This window comes from Daucus carota, chromosome 8 (genome assembly GCF_001625215.2).
Source record: "Daucus carota subsp. sativus chromosome 8, DH1 v3.0, whole genome shotgun sequence".
Taxonomy (NCBI): domain Eukaryota; kingdom Viridiplantae; phylum Streptophyta; class Magnoliopsida; order Apiales; family Apiaceae; genus Daucus; species Daucus carota.
In genome coordinates, this window is record NC_030388.2 from 12,043,529 (window position 1) to 12,066,125 (window position 22,597).

General features: G+C 38.7%; 9 non-coding genes across 9 annotated transcripts; all 9 read right to left on the reverse strand.

The window, feature by feature from the left end:
• Positions 1–1,515: 1,515 nt before the first annotated feature.
• LOC135148577 (small nucleolar RNA R71) lies at positions 1,516–1,622 on the reverse strand. Its single transcript, XR_010286657.1, has one exon. It is a non-coding gene; the product is annotated as a small nucleolar RNA R71 (small nucleolar RNA).
• A 2,052-nt stretch (positions 1,623–3,674) lies between these two features.
• Positions 3,675–3,793, reverse strand: LOC135148893 (5S ribosomal RNA). The gene has a single exon (XR_010286970.1). It is a non-coding gene; the product is annotated as a 5S ribosomal RNA (ribosomal RNA).
• Positions 3,794–4,012: 219 nt separating this feature from the next.
• LOC135148926 (5S ribosomal RNA) lies at positions 4,013–4,131 on the reverse strand. The gene has a single exon (XR_010287003.1). It is a non-coding gene; the product is annotated as a 5S ribosomal RNA (ribosomal RNA).
• A 218-nt stretch (positions 4,132–4,349) lies between these two features.
• LOC135148951 (5S ribosomal RNA) lies at positions 4,350–4,467 on the reverse strand. The gene has a single exon (XR_010287027.1). It is a non-coding gene; the product is annotated as a 5S ribosomal RNA (ribosomal RNA).
• A 218-nt stretch (positions 4,468–4,685) lies between these two features.
• On the reverse strand, positions 4,686–4,804 carry LOC135148916 (5S ribosomal RNA). Its single transcript, XR_010286993.1, has one exon. It is a non-coding gene; the product is annotated as a 5S ribosomal RNA (ribosomal RNA).
• A 13,238-nt stretch (positions 4,805–18,042) lies between these two features.
• LOC135148977 (5S ribosomal RNA) lies at positions 18,043–18,161 on the reverse strand. Its single transcript, XR_010287053.1, has one exon. It is a non-coding gene; the product is annotated as a 5S ribosomal RNA (ribosomal RNA).
• Positions 18,162–18,382: 221 nt separating this feature from the next.
• Positions 18,383–18,501, reverse strand: LOC135148971 (5S ribosomal RNA). The gene has a single exon (XR_010287047.1). It is a non-coding gene; the product is annotated as a 5S ribosomal RNA (ribosomal RNA).
• A 220-nt stretch (positions 18,502–18,721) lies between these two features.
• On the reverse strand, positions 18,722–18,839 carry LOC135148993 (5S ribosomal RNA). Its single transcript, XR_010287069.1, has one exon. It is a non-coding gene; the product is annotated as a 5S ribosomal RNA (ribosomal RNA).
• A 2,174-nt stretch (positions 18,840–21,013) lies between these two features.
• On the reverse strand, positions 21,014–21,120 carry LOC135148578 (small nucleolar RNA R71). Its single transcript, XR_010286658.1, has one exon. It is a non-coding gene; the product is annotated as a small nucleolar RNA R71 (small nucleolar RNA).
• Positions 21,121–22,597: the final 1,477 nt, after the last annotated feature.

Genomic DNA, 22,597 nt, shown 5'->3' on the forward strand with positions numbered 1-22,597 from the left:
ACATTCTAAGGAGCACGTGACGGCTACGGAGAAGATCTAGATTCATAGTTTTCTTTTGTCTTCTTCCAATTAGGCGATACTTTTGGATGCTCATTCGGATTTGTTTCGAAACTCTTGTTTTACTCTTTTGATATTGTTTAAACTATTCAGTACCATGTTTACATTCGAACCCATGATGATGAGAAGTTCGATTATGAACTAATCATTGTCATGGGATTTTAGCGGATTTATCGATAAATTTCAGTAGTTAATTTCCTCGTATTGGTTGTGCTTATTCGTCTTGGATGCGTAGCTAACATCTAAGATTGCTTGTTAATCTTTATTGAAGCGACAGTGGATATATTGATTTAGAACTTGCCATGCGAGCATAGGTTTCGTGTTCGATAACATGACTTGTGATGTGATTTTACCCATCTTGCATCGCCCTATGTAATCTTGATAGATAACTTGCTCTTCAACCGTTATGTTTTCAAATTCTATAGACATATAGGGTCTAAGCATAATTGGTGTCTGTTTACCTTCTATCTTAATTGTGGATGTGTAGCAGTATGGTGCACGTATAACGACAGTTAGCGTGTATCAGTCTCGTGTTATCTGATTAGTTATCAACCATTACAATCGAATAAAGGTAGAACTCTGAATGAAGTTGTTAATGAAGCTAGAATCCCATGTTTTATTCTCATTAGTAAATCGTTATTCTCTTAGTTTATAATTCTTAGTTTCATAATTCAAATCGAATTAGTTAAGTAGAAAACCAAAACCCAATTTGATACTTGTCTAAGCATTGAATAATAATCATACATTGGTGCATAAGTGCATAATTCTGAATACACCAGTCTTTGTGGGAACGAACTGAATTTGATTCTTTACTACTTGTGACCACGTACGCTTGCGTGATTTTGTGCGAACAAGTTTTTGGCGCCGCTGCCGGGGACTCGGTGTTTTATTTTAGTTTATGTGCTTGTCATTAGTGGTCGTTTAAGTTCAGTGACTTGGATTCTTTTCTCACTTTAGTTCGTTGTGTGTGTTTCAGGTACTTGAGTGACGTGTATGCGAACACGCTCTCAGGCTCGTAAGGAAGCATTAGTTAAGGAAGAAACGATAGAGATTGATACGATGGTTGATCAACCACCAGCTGTGAATGCCACTAAGGCTCTGAAGGCTTTCTCTGAGCCTAAAATCAATGACATTCAATCGAGCATTGTCAGGCCAGCGATCGAGGCCAACACTTTTGAGATCAAACCGAGCACTATTCAGATGGTACAGAACTCAGTGCAGTTTGGGGGTTCTCCGACAGAGGATCCTAATATGCATATTCGGGATTTCATTGAGATCTGTGACACTTTCAAGTTCAATTGTGTTACGGAAGATGCCATTAAATTGAGGCTGTTCCCGTTTTCTTTGAGGGATAAAGCTAAGGGATGGTTGCATTCTCTTCCTGCAGGATCTATTACGACATGGGAGGATCTGGCTCAGAAATTTCTTTCTAAGTTCTTCCCTATGGCCAAAACAGCTGCAATGAGGAATGCTATCACTCAATTCTCTCAGCTATCTGGTGAAACTTTATGTGAGGCATGGGAACGCTACAAGGAGATGCTGCGAAAGTGCCCACATCATGGGATGCCTGATTGGATGGTGATTAATTGCTTCTATAATGGCTTGGGACCTCAATCGAGACCAATGCTCGATGCAGCATCAGGTGGAGCTCTATTGACTAAGAGTTATGAGGAGGCTTATGAGTTGATCGAGATGATGGCTGCAAACGAATATCAGAATCCTGCTCAGCGTCTTCATCAGGACAAAGTAGTAGGTATCCTGGATGTTGATGCTACTACAGCCTTGACTGCGCAAATCAAGGCTCTTACTATGAAGATGGACTCTTTGGTAAACTTGGGGATTCAACAGCCACCTTCAGTTTGTGAGCTTTGTGCGGGTACACATTCCACTGATCAGTGTGCCATATCTGGCGAGTCAGCTCAGTTTGTGAGCAACTTTCAGAGGTCACAACAGCCAGCTCCGGCCACTTATCATCCTAATAATCGGAATCATCCGAATTTCAGCTGGAGCAATAATCAGAATTACATGCCACAACAACAGCAACAGTTTCAGCAGCAAGGATCTAGACCTTTTAACCCTTCTGGTTTTCAACAACAGTTTGCACCGAAGCAGCAATTCCATCCACCTGGATTCCAGCAACAAAATCATGGGGTGGCTGGACAGTCTTCCAACGAAAGATCTGAATGGGAAGAGATGAAATTAATGATTAAAAGCCAAGCGGTGTCAATCAAAACTTTGGAGAATCAGATTGGGCAGATTGCCAACGCGTTGATAAACAGACCACAAGGAACGCTTCCTAGTGATACCGAGGCCAATCCGGGTAAGAAAGAGATGAAGGAACAGGTACAGGCTGTCACCTTAAGGTCCGGAAAGGTTACGAAGGAAAAAGAATCAGCAACAGAGCAAAACAAGGAAGAGAGTGATCAACAGGTTGAGACACCCGTGCTCTCATCTAAGTCAGATAGTGGAAAAACTGTTGTTGAAGCTGACAAGAATAAAATCAACGAGGAAGCAAGCAAGGATTCAGCCGAGAAATCTAGCCCGAAAGCTGATATTGGGGTCAAGCAAGTATATCCACCTCCCCCGTTTCCGAAGAGACTTCAAAAGCATAAGCTCGACAAACAATTCGCAAAATTTCTAGAGGTCTTGAAGAAATTACAAATCAACATACCTTTTGCGGAGGCTCTAGAGCAAATGCCGAGTTATGCTAAATTCATGAAAGGTATTCTTTCTCAGAAACTCAAACTTGAGGAATTGGAGACTGTAGCTTTGACCGAGGAGTGCAGTGCGGTGCTGCAGCAGAAATTGCCTCCGAAACTGAAAGATCCGGGAAGTTTCACGATACCTTGTACTATTGGAAAGATATCTTTCGACAAGTGCTTGTGTGACTTGGGAGCTAGCATCAATCTGATGCCGTTATCTGTCTTTAAGAAACTTGGTCTGTCGGAGCCGAAACCTACAAACATGTACTTACAACTCGCTGATCGGTCCATCACATACCCGAGAGGTATAGTGGAAGATGTCTTGGTTAAGGTGGATAAGCTCATCTTCCCTGCTGATTTTGTCATTCTAGACTTTGAGGAGGATGAGAGGATTCCCATTATCTTGGGAAGGTCGTTCTTAGCTACAGGCCAAACTTTGATCGATGTGCAAAAGGGAGAGCTTACAATGAGAGTTCAAGATCAGAGTGTCACTTTTAAAGTGTTCAACGCAATGAAATTTCCAACTGACGAAGAAGAATGCTTCAAGGTGGAGCCAATAGAAGCTGCAGCTCATCCAGAAATTGACCCAAGGCTGAAAACTGACATCTTGGAAAGGGTTCTAACAGGTGAAGCTGAATTCGGAGGTGAAGAGGAAGTAGAGCAACTTCAGTTCTTGAATGCATCTCCATGGAAGAGGAAGGTTGATATTCCATTCGAGTCTCAAGGAGTAACTTCAGAATGTGTTATTTTGTTTAGTAAATATAAAAATAATAGCAAAAATAAAGAAATAAAAGAATAAAAAATTAAAAAATGATGATGAAGACATTTTAAAGGAAAGTTCGGAAAAGAATGCTGTATTATACCATAATCGAAGAAAAGTTGGTCTAAAAAAAGGGATGGGAAAAAAATCGAAAAAGGGGGCAACACGAGGACTTCCCAGGGGGTCACCCATCCTAGTACTACTCTCGCCCAAGCACGCTTAACTTCGGAGTTCTAATGGGATCCGGTGCATTAGTGCTGGTATGATCGCACCCGTCAGAGAAGCGCAAATAAATTGTATATACAGACTTCAGAATGTGTTATTTTGTTTAATAAATATAAAAATAATAGCAAAAATAAAGAAATAAAAGAATTAAAAATTAAAAAATGATGATGAAGACATTTTAAATGAAAGTTCGGAAAAGAATGTTGTATTATACCATAATCGAAGAAAAGTTGGTCTAAAAAAAACAGATGGGAAAAAAATCGAAAAAGGGGTGCAACACGAGGACTTCCCAGGGGGTCACCCATCCTAGTACTACTCTCGCCCAAGCACGCTTGACTTCGGACTTCTGATGGGATCCGGTGCATTAGTGCTGGTATGATCGCACCCGTCAGAGAAGCGCAAATAAATTGTATATACAGACTTCAGAATGTGTTATTTTGTTTAATAAATATAAAAATAATAGCAAAAATAAAGAAATAAAAGAATAAAAAATTAAAAAATGATGATGAAGACATTTTAAAGGAAAGTTCGGAAAAGAATGTTGTATTATACCATAATCGAAGAAAAGTTGGTCTAAAAAAACGGATGAGAAAAAAATCGAAAAAGGGGTGCAACACGAGGACTTCCCAGAGGGTCACCCATCCTAGTACTACTCTCGCCCAAGCACGCTTAACTTCGGAGTTCTGATGGATCCGGTGCATTAGTGCTGGTATGATCGCACCCGTCAGAGAAGCGCAAATAAATTGTATATACAGACTTCAGAATGTGTTATTTTGTTTAATAAATATAAAAATAATAGCAAAAATAAAGAAATAAAAAATTAAAAAATTAAAAAATGATGATGAAGACATTTTAAAGGAAAGTTCGGAAAAGAATGTTGTATTAACCCATAATCGAAGAAAAGTTGGTCTAAATAAACGGATGGGAAAAAAATCGAAAAAGGGATGCAACACGAGGACTTCCCAGGGGGTCACCCATCCTAGTACTACTCACGCCCAAGCACGCTTGACTTCGGAGTTCTGATGTGATCCGGTGCATTAGTGCTGGTATGATCGCACCCGTCAGAGAAGCGCAAATAAATTGTATATACTGAAAGGCATATGTTCAGCCTATTTGTATTTAAAGAGGTACAACTCAACTCAGATAAGAAAGCTCAGTAAATAGCAAGTCAACGGAATCCGTACGAAGAACGTCAAATGATTTATGGGAATTATATGTCAGATAAATTCCAGGATGCTGCTGCACACCACTGAAAGAAGTTCATTAATATGTTCAAGCCTCAGTGCACAAATAAATTTTCGTGGCACGTCCAGGAGTTCAGAAGATATAAAGTTTCTATACTTTATTTTATCAGAAGATTCCATTTAATGAAGAAGTACTTACAAGACGAAGACTCGACGAACAAATCAAATTCTTAAATGTTTATTTGACAAAGAATATTTGATTTAACTAGATACAGATGAACCAGACAGTACATCTGTGTATCAGTTATTCAAATTGAATATTTGAAGTCAAGCAGAGTTGGTGGTTCGTTCGTTCGACCGATCAAGACGGAGTTATTAATGTTTAAAGAAGACGGGAAGCTATTCTACTGAAGAAGGGGTGATTTAATATTTAATAGATTATTATTTCACTTCTCAAATAATTAAATTAATTATGTAATTTATTTGTTAAATTAATTCACTCTCGAATTAATTTAATTTATGAATTTATATGATTAAATTAATTAAGTGGATAATTTTCTATTTAAATATAATCTACAAATTACATTTCAATCACCTACCCTTTGGCATCAAGACAATCTGTTTTGTCTTGTTAAAATTCGGCAAGACAATCTCAATAGAATTGTCTTACCGAAATGTTCCTGAATCAACTGCCAAGACAACCAGTCATTGTCTTACCGAAGAAATCAGTTGGCGTGCAAGACATTTGTTGATTGTCTTACCGAATGGTAATTGTCTGACCGAAGTTACATTGCCTGCAAGACAATAGATTGTCTGACCGAGGGAATGCCTGCAAGACAATTCCTGAGTCTTTCAAGACAATCTTTGATTGTCTGACCGAAGGTGCACTGCCAAGACAATTGGATTGTCTGGCCGAGAGAACAACACTGCCAAGACAATATAATTGTCTGACCGAGCTCTAAATTGTCTTGCTAGCTCTAAAATTGTCTTTCTGCTGTGTTTTGTGCTTGCAAGGCAATCTAAAATTGTCTTGCCCCTTCCACTTTGTCTTTGCTACTTACAATTGTCTTGTCTTTCAATTGTCTTACAAGTACAAATGCTTTGCCTATAAATATGGCATTGCATCCTTCATTTTTAGTGTTCATTCACTTTGTAATCAAAGCATTTGTAAAGCTTTCAAGTTGTTCGTAACTTGCTTGATCGTTATATCCACAGTTTTCTGTGCTTTGATAACCTGGTTGTTTTAATCACTAAATCTAGAATATACCCTGTCGAATTTATTCTACGAACTTTAGTGGACATTAAAACTGAACCAATTTAATTATATAACGACTTCAAACATTGTTATATTAATTAATTATAATCTGATTAACAAATCATATTCAATCAGATTCACTTCCGCGACGATTTGGTACTGATTGTATTCAACCCCCCCCTTCTACAATCATTTCTGGACCTAACAATTGGCATCAGAGCGGTTGATACCATTTTTCCGTATCAGATCCTATACACACTCTGTAACGTCCAAATATTTTTTATTCGAATTAATTTTATTCCAAAAATTAATTTTAATTTAAAATATTTTTCTTTCAAAAATCCAAATCTCATCCAAACACTATTCATTTCAAATCCTTAAACATGAGTACACAAAAGATCAGTAGCATCAAAATCCCACCGTTCAGCAAGGAACACTTTGGCCTATGGAAGAGGCACATGTTCCTATTCCTCCGTACTGCGAACAGAAAATACATCGGGATTTTAGACAAAGGTGTTACTACTCCGATGAATGTCATATTAGCACACGAAGAGGATGGTGTGTTAATACCTCATCAGATCATTCCGAAAGAACTTTCTGAGTACACAGATGAAGAGAGTGAACAGATGAATTTAGATGATGCTCTTCAACTAATTTTGGTTGAATCTCTAGATCCAGTGATGTACAATGCTGTTGTAAATTGTAAGAACGCCAAGCAAATCTGGGATACGTTAGAGATTATCAATGAAGGCTCAGAGGAAGTTAGGGAAAACAAGAAAGAGATACTGATGGCTCAGTATGAACAGTTTGGTTCCCATCCCGGTGAAGGGATTTCAGAAGTATTTATCAGACTTAATAATTTGATAAATAATTTAAATCTGAATGGGAAATTCTACGACAAGAAAGAGGTCAACATGAAGTTTCTCTTAACCCTTCCTGAACATCTGGAACACAGAATCACTGCCATCAGGGAAAGCAGAGATCTGAATGAGATTTCTCTGGAAAGACTCTACGGAGTTTTGAAAACTTATGAACTGGAGCAAGTTCAGAGTAAACAGAGATATGGCTGGGGTAAAACACAGAACCATTCGAGAGCTCTAGTTGTTGAGTCACCTGTACTGGAAGAAAAGAAGAAGGATGTTGTTGTTCCTTCTAAGACTACTCAGGAATTTGTTGTACCTGAGATGGGTCAGACTGCTTCTACCAGTGGTGACGAAGAGTTCTATACAATGGAAGAGCTTGAACAGTTAGAAGATCAATCTCTATCACTGTTTGCCAAGAAGTTTGGAAACATGAGATTCCGGAAGAACCCTTCCTATAAATACAAACCTACTGTTAGTAAGTTTCAGAAGGGAGGCTATTCATCTTCTACAAGCAAAGGAGGATACAAGACTGGGATGGTGGACAGAAGCAAGTTCAAATGCTTCAATTGTGGTGAAACTGGACACTTTGCAACTGAATGCAAACAGCCCAAGGTTCAAGGAAAAAGAAAAGATTCGTATGATGAGCTGAAGCAGAAGTATGATGCACTGGTTAGAAAGCATCATGGTACTTCTGGAAGTCAAAGTTTCAAAAGCAAATCTTATCTGGCAGAAGGCAAAAGCTGGGATGATACAGATAGTGATGAAGAGGAGCAGCTAGGGAATGTTGCTTTCATGGCTACTACTGGATCATCTTCACCTCCTCCTGCTGGAAGCTTTCAGGGTGCCAGTGGAGTTGTTCGTGTTACCTGGGTGCTTGACAGTGGAGCGTCAATGCACATGAGTGGCAATAAATCCATGCTGGAGGACATAAGAGAAGGAGCTGGCCCTACAGTCAGTTTTGCTGATAATAGCAAAGGTCGTACTGTGGGATATGGCAAGTACAAAATTGGAAGGATCATCATAGAAGATATTGCAATAGTTGAAGGACTTCAACATAATCTCCTGAGTGTCAGTCAATTCTGTGACAAAGGTTATTATGTTCATTTTGAAAAGGAGATATGTATCATTAAACATATCAAGGATAAGCGTCCTTCACTATGTGGCATAAGGAAAGGCAATATATTCGTAGCTGATTTGTCTTCAGGACCAGGAAACGAAGTTCACTGTTTCTACGCCAAAGCGTCTGCTGAAGATAGTTGGTTATGGCATAAGAAGCTCTCACACCTCAACTTCAAAACCATGAACTCTCTAGTCAAGAGAGATCTAGTGAGAGGGTTGCCTTCCCTGGAATTCTCAACTGATGATCTGTGTGAAGCTTGTCAGAAAGGAAAAGCGAAGAGAGCATCTCACAAAGGCAAAACCATCAATACCATTACAGATCCACTTCATTTGTTGCATATGGATTTGTTTGGCCCTATGAATGTTGCATCCATTGATGGAGGAAGATATGCCTTGGTTATTGTGGATGACTTCTCAAAATTTACTTGGGTTTACTTCCTGGCCTCTAAGGATGAAACTCCCCTGACAGTAATTGATCATATCAAGTTGGTTGAGTTGGAGAAAGGTGATCCTGTAAAAGCTGTAAGATCAGACAATGGAACTGAGTTTAAAAATCAAACTCTAATCAACTTTTACTCTGAAAAGGGAATTAGAAGGCAGTATTCAGCACCAAGAACTCCTCAGCAGAATGGAGTCGTCGAAAGAAAGAATCGTACACTGATCGAAGCTGCAAGGACTATGATTGCTGAAGCAAAGCTTCCTCTGTACTTTTGGGCTGAAGCTGTGTCTACTGCCTGCTATACCCTGAATAGAACTTTGATCAACAAGGATCATATGAAAACTCCATTTCATCTGTATAACAACAAGAAACCTTATGTCAAACATCTTCATGTCTTTGGAGCCAAGTGTTATGTTCTCAAGGATGGTGAAGAGAACTTGAACAAGTTTGAGCCAAAGGCATCTGAAGCAATTTTTGTTGGTTATACAAATAATGCTTATAGAGTTTTTGTAATTGATACTCTGTCAGTGAAAGTTAGTGTCAATGTTACATTTGATGACACTAAACTTCCAAGTTTACAATCTGCTGATCCATCTGAATCTCTGAAGTTTGACAACTATCCAGATTCAGATTCAGATGATGATGTGACACCTGAGGTTGCAACAGGTGATGACAACAATGATAATGATCCAGGCAATGGTGGAGGAAATGGCAATAATGCTGGAGATTCCACTGATGCCAGTGGTGGATCATCAAGTCAACCTGGCAACAACTCAGGGGGAGCTGATGGATCAACTAGTCACACACTTCAGCTTAATGATAATACTGCTGAATCATCAAGGACACATCTTCCAAGGGAAAGGATTTGGAGCAGAGATCATCCCTTTGATCTGATTATTGGTGATCCTGATGTTGGTGTAAGGACTAGAAGTGCTACGACAAATGAATGCCTATTCTCTGGGTTTCTATCTCAACTAGAACCAAAGAAAATAGAAGAAGCACTTGCTGATCCTGATTGGGTTCTTGCCATGCAAGAAGAACTCAATCAATTTGAGAGACAAGAAGTCTGGGCCCTGGTTCCAAGACCAAAAGGAAAATCTACAATTGGAGCTAGATGGGTCTTCCGTAACAAGTTAGATGGTGATGGCATTGTTGTAAGGAACAAAGCCAGACTGGTTGCAAAAGGTTATTCACAGGAAGAAGGAATTGAATATGATGAAACCTATGCTCCAGTTGCTCGTCTTGAAGCCATCAGAATATTTCTTGCATTTGCTGCACACTCCAACTTCAAGGTATATCAAATGGATGTGAAAAGTGCATTTCTGAATGGAAAGCTAGAAGAAGAAGTATATCTGGAACAGCCCCCTGGCTTTGAGAATCCAGAGTTTGCTGATTTTGTATACTTCCTATTCAAAGCTGTCTATGGACTCAAGCAGTCACCAAGGACATGGTATGACACTCTCTCTGAGTTTTTAATTGAAAACAATTTTACTAGAGGTGTCATAGACAAAACTCTCTTTTACAAATTGCATGATAAGGATATGATATTTGTACAAATATATGTTGACGATATTATATTTGGTTCTACTAACGATAACTTGTGCAAGAGATTTGCTAAGTTGATGCAGAGTAACTATGAGATGAGTATGATGGGTGAGCTATCCTACTTCCTTGGTCTTCAAGTAAGCCAAAAGGATGATGGAATATTTATTTGCCAATCCAAGTATGTCAGAGATCTTCTTCGAAAGTTCAATCTAGAAGACTCTTCACCGGCAAAGACACCCATGGCCACTGCCACAAAGCTTGACCAGGATAAATCTGGTAAGAAAGTTGATATCACAAGCTATCGAGGTATGATTGGCTCTCTACTTTATCTTACTGCAAGTAGACCAGATATCATGTTTGCAACATGTTTGTGTGCTAGGTTCCAAGCTGATCCTAAGGAATCACATCTTATAGCCGTCAAAAGAATCTTTAGATATCTTAAGGGTACACCTGGTTTAGGTATTTGGTACCCTAAGAATACTGGTTTTGACTTAACCGGCTATACAGATTCTGATTATGCAGGATGCAGGATTGATAGGAAAAGTACGTCTAGAAGCTGTCAATTTCTAGGACGTCGGTTGGTTTCCTGGTATAGCAAGAAGCAGCACTCAGTGTCTACCTCTACTGCTGAAGCTGAGTATATAGCTGCCGGTAGCTGCTGTGCTCAGATGTTGTGGATCAAGAACCAACTGAATGATTATGGTGTTGTAGTAAACAAAATTCCCATATTTTGTGATAATACAAGTGCCATAGCCATTTCCAACAATCCGGTTCAACATTCAAGAACCAAGCACATTGATATCAGGTATCATTTCATTCGAGAACATGTCATGAATGGTACAGTGGTGTTACATTTTGTACCCACGACTGAGCAAATTGCTGACATCTTCACGAAACCACTGGATGAATCCACTTTCTCTAAGCTGGTTTGTGAGTTAGGGATGTTAAATATGACATAGTTCTCTTGTATATATTTTTCATATGCATTATATGTTTTTGTATATTTTTTGTGAATTTTCTGTATAATTATATTTATATTATTAGATTTTATATGATTTTCTGTATATTATCTGATAATATTCTGAGTAATTATGCATGTTTGTATATTAGTCTGTAATTTTCTAAGTGCTCATACACTCCCCTGTAATATTCCCTAAGCATTTAGATAATTATTTGTAATTATTTTGTATTTTTCAAAATTAATTAAGCATAAATATTTGATTTTAAGTTAATTCATCTTTTTGAATTAAAGTTAAAGTCATAAGTATTTATATTTAATTAAAGTTGAAATTTACAAAATATTTGTTTAATATATAGTAATGTCTTTATTATAGATTTTTGATTTTAATTGCAAAATGTTTTATCTTTTAATTAATCAAAAATCATATTATTTTTATTGTTATTTGATTTTCTGCTAGACAATTAAATTGTCTACTGATTGGCTCGGCAAGACAATTAAATTGTCTTGCTGAACTGATTTTTGCCGATTTTTCAAACGACTCGGCAAGACAATTCCATTGTCTTACCGAGTCTGCCTTGAGTCAATTAAAGTATCAGTAAGACAATTCAATTGTCTTACTGACACGATATTTGTCTGCTTTGTTAAATCTCGGCAAGACAATCTTAAATTGTCTTACCGAGACGTAGCGTTTGTTTGTCTTACGGGTCGGTATTTAAACCCCTGTTAGGCTTTTGAGCAAGACAATTTCGATTGTCTTGCCCAAACTTCATCTTCTCCAACTCATACACACGATATACACGCACGAACTGATCTGGTTTTCAAGTTTTGCTGAAAACTTGCTGGTTTTTTGTCGATTTCAGGCTGTAAAGCTTGCTTTGTTACTTAAAATCGATCGATTTCAGCCGAACCTCTGCCGGATTTTGGTCGGATTCTCGTCGGTTTTTGTTGTCTGTGTTCGAAGCTTTTCGACTTAGTTTGCTCTGCGACTTGCCTGGAATTCAGTTTAACTGTATTACTTGTGTGATCAGTGAGTCGATTTTCGGCCGATTTGAAGTTAGGGTTCTTGGAGTTTTGATTTAAGGCTGCGTTTGGTTTGAAGTTAGTGAAAATTGGGGGTTTTTGGACTTAAGGGCGCGTTTGGCTTTGTTGGGTTATTTTTGAGTTAAGGACTTGTTTGTTTGGCTAGTTTGGGGAGTTTAGTTGATTAGTGCCATTTAAGTTAATTAACTTTTAATTCGATATTATCCAAATATTTCGAATTATTAATTAATTAATTAAGCTTTAATTATTAGTTGAAATTTGCGAGATAATTGAGAATTCACTTTTAAATTTGAAAAATTCTCGCTTAATTCAATTTTTAATTATTAAAAATGGCCGGAGAATTCGTGGTTGCTGAGACTAACTACTGTGCCAGCCTTAACCCCGATGACTGTTCTGATAGATTCCGGACTTGGGTTAGATTTCTTTCGCGACAGAGTTTAGTCAGTACGGCACTGACTGCAGATATTCCGATTAAGCTGCAACCTCTTTTTGACTTCTACTCAAATGCTGTCAATTCTACGACTCTGGAGAATTACAAGATCATAGGGGATCTGCCTAATAGGAAACGTATTGTAATCACTGTCGATGATGTGAACCGGATCTTAGGACTTCCTAGGGACAATTTTGAGCCAGATCCCTCAGAGGATGAATTGAGACAGTTCTTTCAGGATATTCACTATCAGGGTCAGATTTTTCTCCCGAAGATGTCGAAGGGAAATCTGAAAGCTGAATGGGATGTGTTCTTTGACACCCTTGCCAAGGTGTTTGCTCCCACTAATCGAAAGAACTTTGGGAATATCTCTTCAATGCTACAAATCTTTGGATTCAGCATAGCTTATAACCGTCGAATCAATTTTGGGAAGATATTGCTGAGGGAGATTATCAGGAAGATGGGGTCTGTTGCACAGAGATCAATTCAAAAGAATGACAAAGTTGAATGCTTCTACCCCAGATTCCTGATGTTGTTTATGAATGATAAGATGAATGCTGATGATAGGCACATGTACGTCGATTCTCCTGTTGTTCCTATTCAGAGGACTTGTGCCAAGATTCAAACTAGGCTGGTCAACAAGAAAAAGCATGACAATGTACCACTGGTGGTGACTCCATTCATGCTCGAGCAATTCAGTGTTCCTTTTCAGCCTGTACAAGTTCCAGAACCACTACAACAGCAACAATATCAACAACAACAACAACAACCAGCTAATCCTGAACAACAACAATCACCTCCACGTATCAATCAACCACTTCAACTCCTCCAAGACTACCAATCATCCAGCCAATCCTCACATTACTCTCCCTACAACCCTCCTTACAATTCACCACAACAATCACCTCACCAATCAGATTACAATTCTCCTCACCAATCTCAACATCAATCCCCTCCACAATACAACTTCTTCCCAGACCAACAAGCCTCCATTCTTCCCTCTCAATCTGAACCAATACCTTCACCTACACATACACATACCATTCCTCCACCACAATCCACTTCTCAGCCTCTGCCTGCTGATTCTGCTATCAATCCAGAGCTACAGGACTTCAGGACAGATTTACAGGTAGCTCAGGTACTTTCTAATCTCACTGATACCTTTAATATTGATATTGCAGATTTTGATTGTGATATTGGATTTGATTTCCAGACTCCCAGCATTGAACCTGAAAACACCCAGGTTCATATCCAAGCTGATGTTTCCGCTTCAACTACTGATTCTTCTTCAAACACTTCAAACAACACTACTTCAACCCCTGTTGTTAGAAAGGTAGCCCGGAAACGGAGTGGGAGTGCACTTTTACGAGATCCCGCAGCTCTGTCTCATAAGAAGCAAAGGGTGGCAGAACCAGAGACAACTGCAGCTGCATCCATTTCCTCCCAAAAGGATTTGGACTCTGAAACGGTAAATATACAGTCTCTAGATTCATTCTCTCCACAGAATGCATTTATTGAAATGGGCCGTCCGACCGCGGTATCCTGTAAAGAGTCAAGCACACAACTAGCACTCACGCTAGTAAACACTGAACCTGTGTCTTTTGATTCTTCACTTAGAGAGAGCACAGAATTTCAAAACATGTTATATGAAAATCTTTCTGATCACTCTTTCTTTTTGGATCAGGATCTACTTGGCAACCTGCAAGTACATCCGCCTTCACAGGCATTCGGAGGACAATTTGTTCCTTCACAACCTACAGTTCCATCTCAGGGAACTATGGTTGTATATACAGGTACTGGTGACGGTGTGACAAACACGAGTGAAATCAGGCAAACACCGAGCGAAACACATGCACGAGAGGATAGTGAAAAATCTTTGAGTGTTCGTGAGGTGAGTGCACACACCAACACAGATCTGTTACAGGAACAAATGGCTGCTCTGAGAGCTGAGATTACAAGGTTAAATGCTGAGAATGCCAGATTCAGAAGTGGATAGTTGGTAACTCTACAAGAAAAGGTTGTTGATCCTTCATTCTCTTCCCTCAAAAAGGAATTGGATGATCATGTACGGGGCATTCACTCTAGGATGGACAAATTTGATACAACTCAGGAGCTCTGTCTGACGAAGCTAGACAACTTGGAGCAAACTTTGGCTCAAGTTGTTCAACACTTAAAGATCAATCCGTCAACATCTCAGTCTACTCCAGAGGATCCCTCAACTAAGGGGGAGAAGGATAAGGATGACAAAGATAAGGATGACAGCAATGCTGGTGCTGGTGACAGGGGTGATAAGGGTGGTGACAAGGGTGGTGATACTGATAGGAGTGATAAGGGTGGAGAAGGAGCAAGTGAAAAAGATTCTTCTGCAGCTAGCAAATCTAAAGGCAAAATGCCTGAAACTGAGAACATCTTCACTAATCAGGATTATGACAACATTCCTGAAGATGTTGATGATGATGATGCATTTGACTCTGCTTATTTTGAAGCTGAGGAAGAAGGTCGTTTCGAGGAAGGCTTTCTTTTCAATGAAGATCAGTCTGTAGATCCGGAGCACATGGAAAAGGTCAAAATATTTAAAGCTCAACATGAAGCTAGCAAAGCAAAGCTTCAGGAACTGCAGAAACTGGTAGATGAGAAGAGGACAACTGATGAGTTGGTCAAGCTGGAGAAACAGAAACTGTGGGATGCTAAGTGCAAGGAAAAGAGAGAGGATATCTCCAGGAAAGTTGGTGAAAGCTGGGATATTGCAAGACAAATCCTCTCTGGACCTCAAAGGGAACCTTTCAATGATGGTAAATTCAAATCCTTCATTTATGACCTGAGAGAGGCTAACCCTAATGAAGATATGTTTATGCGTGCTCTTGCTCTCGAGTTAGAATATATAACTATTGGTGTCAAGAATCTTCTCAATGAATGGGAGATCATTATTTCTACTCAGAGAAACGGAACATTCAGGGTTTCAATTGATTTATTCAAGTTTCTATCTCTAACTGAAATCTGGGTGATTCGTAACAAGATCAGACGTAGCTCGAATCTGAATGAACTCCTACGTGACAAACTTATGGATTGTGCTATTCATAACAGTCCACAAGTTGTCAGAAAGCCTTACTGTGTCAAATTCATTCACGAGAGAAAATTTGGAACCTTCTACCTGGACCACCAACATCTTCTGAAGTATGATGTTAGTCAGTTGGTTCTTGTTTCAACAATTCTACGTACCAAGGGCTTCGCTACTAAGGCCAAAGCTGATGCTGATATTGAGATTGTAAACTACTGCACAAGAAGAAATATTCATCAATACTTCAGGAAGATGAAGTATATCAACCAATCTCAGCCAGCAGATTTCATCGAAGACCCTGTGGATATAGAGGTTCAATATCATCTTTCATTGGCTCGTGAAAGAAAGAAGCGTGGAGAATCCACTGCAGCTGAAGAGCCTACTCAGAATGAGCCTTCTACTCCAATTATTCACTGTTCAGATGCTGAAGAAGGAGAAGTCACTCGTTCTGAGTGAATAGATTGATTAGGATATTTTGTTAGATATGTTCAAGGAACATCCTTTTGTAATCTATTATGAATATGGTTTAATGTTCAATGCAAGCCATAAACTTTTGCTATTTACATTCCTTTGTTTAAATCTTTGTCTTATCTGTTAGTTGAGTTATCCTCTAGGAAATTTGCATGTTATGTTAACAAACAAATAGGGGGAGATTGAAAGGCATATGTTCAGCCTATTTGTATTTAAAGAGGTACAACTCAACTCAGATAAGAAAGCTCAGTAAATAGCAAGTCAACGGAATCCGTACGAAGAACGTCAAATGATTTATGGGAATTATATGTCAGATAAATTCCAGGATGCTGCTGCACACCACTGAAAGAAGTTCATTAATATGTTCAAGCCTCAGTGCACAAATAATCTTTCGTGGCACGTCCAGGAGTTCAGAAGATATAAAGTTTCTATACTTTATTTTATCAGAAGATTCCATTTAATGAAGAAGTACTTACAAGACGAAGACTCGACGAACAAATCAAATTCTTAAATGTTTATTTGACAAAGAATATTTGATTTAACTAGATACAGATGAACCAGACAGTACATCTGTGTATCAGTTATTCAAATTGAATATTTGAAGTCAAGCAGAGTTGGTGGTTCGTTCGTTCGACTGATCAAGACGGAGTTATTAATGTTTAAAGAAGACGGGAAGCTATTCTACTGAAGAAGGGGTGATTTAATATTTAATAGATTATTATTTCACTTCTCAAATAATTAAATTAATTATGTAATTTATTTGTTAAATTAATTCACTCTCGAATTAATTTAATTTATGAATTTATATGATTAAATTAATTAAGTGGATAATTTTCTATTTAAATATAATCTACAAATTACATTTCAATCACCTACCCTTTGGCATCAAGACAATCTGTTTTGTCTTGTTAAAATTCGGCAAGACAATCTCAATAGAATTGTCTTACCGAAATGTTCCTGAATCAACTGCCAAGACAACCAGTCATTGTCTTACCGAAGAAATCAGTTGGCGTGCAAGACATTTGTTGATTGTCTTACCGAATGGTAATTGTCTGACCGAAGTTACATTGCCTGCAAGACAATAGATTGTCTGACCGAGGGAATGCCTGCAAGACAATTCCTGAGTCTTTCAAGACAATCTTTGATTGTCTGACCGAAGGTGCACTGCCAAGACAATTGGATTGTCTGGCCGAGAGAACAACACTGCCAAGACAATATAATTGTCTGACCGAGCTCTAAATTGTCTTGCTAGCTCTAAAATTGTCTTTCTGCTGTGTTTTGTGCTTGCAAGGCAATCTAAAATTGTCTTGCCCCTTCCACTTTGTCTTTGCTACTTACAATTGTCTTGTCTTTCAATTGTCTTACAAGTACAAATGCTTTGCCTATAAATATGGCATTGCATCCTTCATTTTTAGTGTTCATTCACTTTGTAATCAAAGCATTTGTAAAGCTTTCAAGTTGTTCGTAACTTGCTTGATCGTTATATCCACAGTTTTCTGTGCTTTGATAACCTGGTTGTTTTAATCACTAAATCTAGAATATACCCTGTCGAATTTATTCTACGAACTTTAGTGGACATTAAAACTGAACCAATTTAATTATATAACGACTTCAAACATTGTTATATTAATTAATTATAATCTGATTAACAAATCATATTCAATCAGATTCACTTCCGCGACGATTTGGTACTGATTGTATTCAACCCCCCCTTCTACAATCATTTCTGGACCTAACATATACAGACTTCAGAATGTGTTATTTTGTTTAATAAATATAAAAATAATAGCAAAAATAAAGAAATAAAAGAATAAAAAATTAAAAAATGATGATGAAGACATTTTAAAGGAAAGTTCGGAAAAGAATGTTGTATTATACCATAATCGAAGAAAAGTTGGTCTAAAAAAAACGGATGGGAAAAAAATCGAAAAAGGGGTGCAACACGAGGACTTCCCAGGGGGTCACTCATCCTAGTACTACTCTCGCCCAAGCATGCTTCACTTCGGAGTTCTGAAGGGATCCGGTGCATTAGTGCTGGTATGATCGCACCCGTCAGAGAAGCGCAAATAAATTGTATATACAGACTTCAGAATGTGTTATTTTGTTTAATAAATATAAAAACAATAGCAAAAATAAAGAAATAAAAGAATAGAAAATTAAAAAAAATTATGATGAAGACATTTTAAAGGAAAATTCGGAAAAGAATGTTGTATTATACCATAATCGAAGAAAAGTTGTTCTAAAAAAAACGGATGGGAAAAAAATCGAAAAACGGGTGCAACACGAGGACTTCCCAGGGGGTCAACCATCCTAGTACTACTCTCGCCCAAGCACGCTTAACTTCGGAGTTCTGATGGGATCCGGTGCATTAGTGCTGGTATGATGGCACCAGTCAGAGAAGCGCAAATAAATTGTATATACAGACTTCAGAATGTGTTATTTTGTTTAATAAATATAAAAATAATAGCAAAAATAAAGAAATAAAAGAATAAAAAATTAAAAAATGATGATGAAGACATTTTAAAGGAAAGTTCGGAAAAGAATGTTGTATTATACCATAATCGAAGAAAAGTTGGTTTAAAAACAAACGGATGGGAAAAAAATCGAAAAAGTGGTGCAACACGAGGACTTCCCAGGGGGTCACCCATCCAAGTACTACTCTCGCCCAAGCCGCTTAACTTCGGAGTTCTTATGGGATCCGGTGCATTAGTGCTGGTATGATCGAACCCGTCAAAGAAGCGCAAATAAATTGTATATACAGACTTCCGAAAGTGTTATTTTGTTTAATAAATATAAAAATAATAGCAAAAATAAAGAAATAAAAGAATAAAAAATTAAAAAATGATGATGAAGACATTTTAAAGGAAAGTTCGGAAAAGAATGTTGTATTATACCATAATCGAAGAAAAGTTGGTTTAAAAAAAAACGGATGGGAAAAAAATCGAAAAAGGGGTGCAACATGATAAGTGGATTTTATATCCACTTGGAAGCTTTCGTTTTGACTTAAATGGATGATCTGGGCTCAAGCTTTTGATGTTTTTGATATGTTTTAGTATGATGTTGTGTAGGTTTCTTTGGAGGAGAACGAAGAGGAGATTCATAGCTTTCATTGAAAAAAAACGGCGAAGAAATCGGATGCGCGAGTCAAAAGTTATGGACAAAGAAGTGGGCTGCTGAATTGGGGCACCCGCCCCAAATATGGCGCACCTGCCCCGTTGGCGCACCCGCCCCAAATCTGGCGCACCCGCACCAAACTGGCAGCGAATTTAGGCCCGTTTTGCCCGTTTCTGATCCGTTTGAAGGCCCGATCGCTGGGGAAGTTTAAGAAAGGCTTTGGGGGACTAAACACATAACCTAGAAACATTCTAAGGAGCACGTGACGGCTACGGAGAAGATCTAGATTCATAGTTTTCTTTTGTCTTCTTCCAATTAGGCGATACTTTTGGATGCTCATTCGGATTTGTTTCGAAACTCTTGTTTTACTCTTTTGATATTGTTTAAACTATTCAGTACCATGTTTACATTCGAACCCATGATGATGAGAAGTTCGATTATGAACTAATCATTGTCATGGGATTTTAGCGGATTTATCGATAAATTTCAGTAGTTAATTTGTCTTGTTCATATGTGATGGTTTGATTTCCTCGTATTGGTTGTGCTTATTCGTCTTGGATGCGTAGCTAACATCTAAGATTGCTTGTTAATCTTTATTGAAGCGACAGTGGATATATTGATTTAGAACTTGCCATGCGAGCATAGGTTTCGTGTTCGATAACATGACTTGTGATGTGATTTTACCCATCTTGCATCGCCCTATGTAATCTTGATAGATAACTTGCTCTTCAACCGTTATGTTTTCAAATTCTATAGACATATAGGGTCTAAGCATAATTGGTGTCTGTTTACCTTCTATCTTAATTGTGGATGTGTAGCAGTATGGTGCACGTATAACGACAGTTAGCGTGTATCAGTCTCGTGTTATCTGATTAGTTATCAACCATTACAATCGAATAAAGGTAGAACTCTGAATGAAGTTGTTAATGAAGCTAGAATCCCATGTTTTATTCTCATTAGTAAATCGTTATTCTCTTAGTTTATAATTCTTAGTTTCATAATTCAAATCGAATTAGTTAAGTAGAAAACCAAAACCCAATTTGATACTTGTCTAAGCATTGAATAATAATCATACATTGGTGCATAAGTGCATAATTCTGAATACACCAGTCTTTGTGGGAACGAACTGAATTTGATTCTTTACTACTTGTGACCACGTACGCTTGCGTGATTTTGTGCGAACAAGTTTTTGGCGCCGCTGCCGGGGACTCGGTGTTTTATTTTAGTTTATGTGCTTGTCATTAGTGGTCGTTTAAGTTCAGTGACTTGGATTCTTTTCTCACTTTAGTTCGTTGTGTGTGTTTCAGGTACTTGAGTGATGTGTATGCGAACACGCTCTCAGGCTCGTAAGGAAGCATTAGTTAAGGAAGAAACGATAGAGATTGATACGATGGTTGATCAACCACCAGCTGTGAATGCCACTAAGGCTCTGAAGGCTTTCTCTGAGCCTAAAATCAATGACATTCAATCGAGCATTGTCAGGCCAGCGATCGAGGCCAACACTTTTGAGATCAAACCGAGCACTATTCAGATGGTACAGAACTCAGTGCAGTTTGGGGGTTCTCCGACAGAGGATCCTAATATGCATATTCGGGATTTCATTGAGATCTGTGACACTTTCAAGTTCAATTGTGTTACGGAAGATGCCATTAAATTGAGGCTGTTCCCGTTTTCTTTGAGGGATAAAGCTAAGGGATGGTTGCATTCTCTTCCTGCAGGATCTATTACGACATGGGAGGATCTGGCTCAGAAATTTCTTTCTAAGTTCTTCCCTATGGCCAAAACAGCTGCAATGAGGAATGCTATCACTCAATTCTCTCAGCTATCTGGTGAAACTTTATGTGAGGCATGGGAACGCTACAAGGAGATGCTGCGAAAGTGCCCACATCATGGGATGCCTGATTGGATGGTGATTAATTGCTTCTATAATGGCTTGGGACCTCAATCGAGACCAATGCTCGATGCAGCATCAGGTGGAGCTCTATTGACTAAGAGTTATGAGGAGGCTTATGAGTTGATCGAGATGATGGCTGCAAACGAATATCAGAATCCTGCTCAGCGTCTTCATCAGGACAAAGTAGTAGGTATCCTGGATGTTGATGCTACTACAGCCTTGACTGCGCAAATCAAGGCTCTTACTATGAAGATGGACTCTTTGGTAAACTTGGGGATTCAACAGCCACCTTCAGTTTGTGAGCTTTGTGCGGGTACACATTCCACTGATCAGTGTGCCATATCTGGCGAGTCAGCTCAGTTTGTGAGCAACTTTCAGAGGTCACAACAGCCAGCTCCGGCCACTTATCATCCTAATAATCGGAATCATCCGAATTTCAGCTGGAGCAATAATCAGAATTACATGCCACAACAACAGCAACAGTTTCAGCAGCAAGGATCTAGACCTTTTAACCCTTCTGGTTTTCAACAACAGTTTGCACCGAAGCAGCAATTCCATCCACCTGGATTCCAGCAACAAAATCATGGGGTGGCTGGACAGTCTTCCAACGAAAGATCTGAATGGGAAGAGATGAAATTAATGATTAAAAGCCAAGCGGTGTCAATCAAAACTTTGGAGAATCAGATTGGGCAGATTGCCAACGCGTTGATAAACAGACCACAAGGAACGCTTCCTAGTGATACCGAGGCCAATCCGGGTAAGAAAGAGATGAAGGAACAGGTACAGGCTGTCACCTTAAGGTCCGGAAAGGTTACGAAGGAAAAAGAATCAGCAACAGAGCAAAACAAGGAAGAGAGTGATCAACAGGTTGAGACACCCGTGCTCTCATCTAAGTCAGATAGTGGAAAAACTGTTGTTGAAGCTGACAAGAATAAAATCAACGAGGAAGCAAGCAAGGATTCAGCCGAGAAATCTAGCCCGAAAGCTGATATTGGGGTCAAGCAAGTATATCCACCTCCCCCGTTTCCGAAGAGACTTCAAAAGCATAAGCTCGACAAACAATTCGCAAAATTTCTAGAGGTCTTGAAGAAATTACAAATCAACATACCTTTTGCGGAGGCTCTAGAGCAAATGCCGAGTTATGCTAAATTCATGAAAGGTATTCTTTCTCAGAAACTCAAACTTGAGGAATTGGAGACTGTAGCTTTGACCGAGGAGTGCAGTGCGGTGCTGCAGCAGAAATTGCCTCCGAAACTGAAAGATCCGGGAAGTTTCACGATACCTTGTACTATTGGAAAGATATCTTTCGACAAGTGCTTGTGTGACTTGGGAGCTAGCATCAATCTGATGCCGTTATCTGTCTTTAAGAAACTTGGTCTGTCGGAGCCGAAACCTACAAACATGTACTTACAACTCGCTGATCGGTCCATCACATACCCGAGAGGTATAGTGGAAGATGTCTTGGTTAAGGTGGATAAG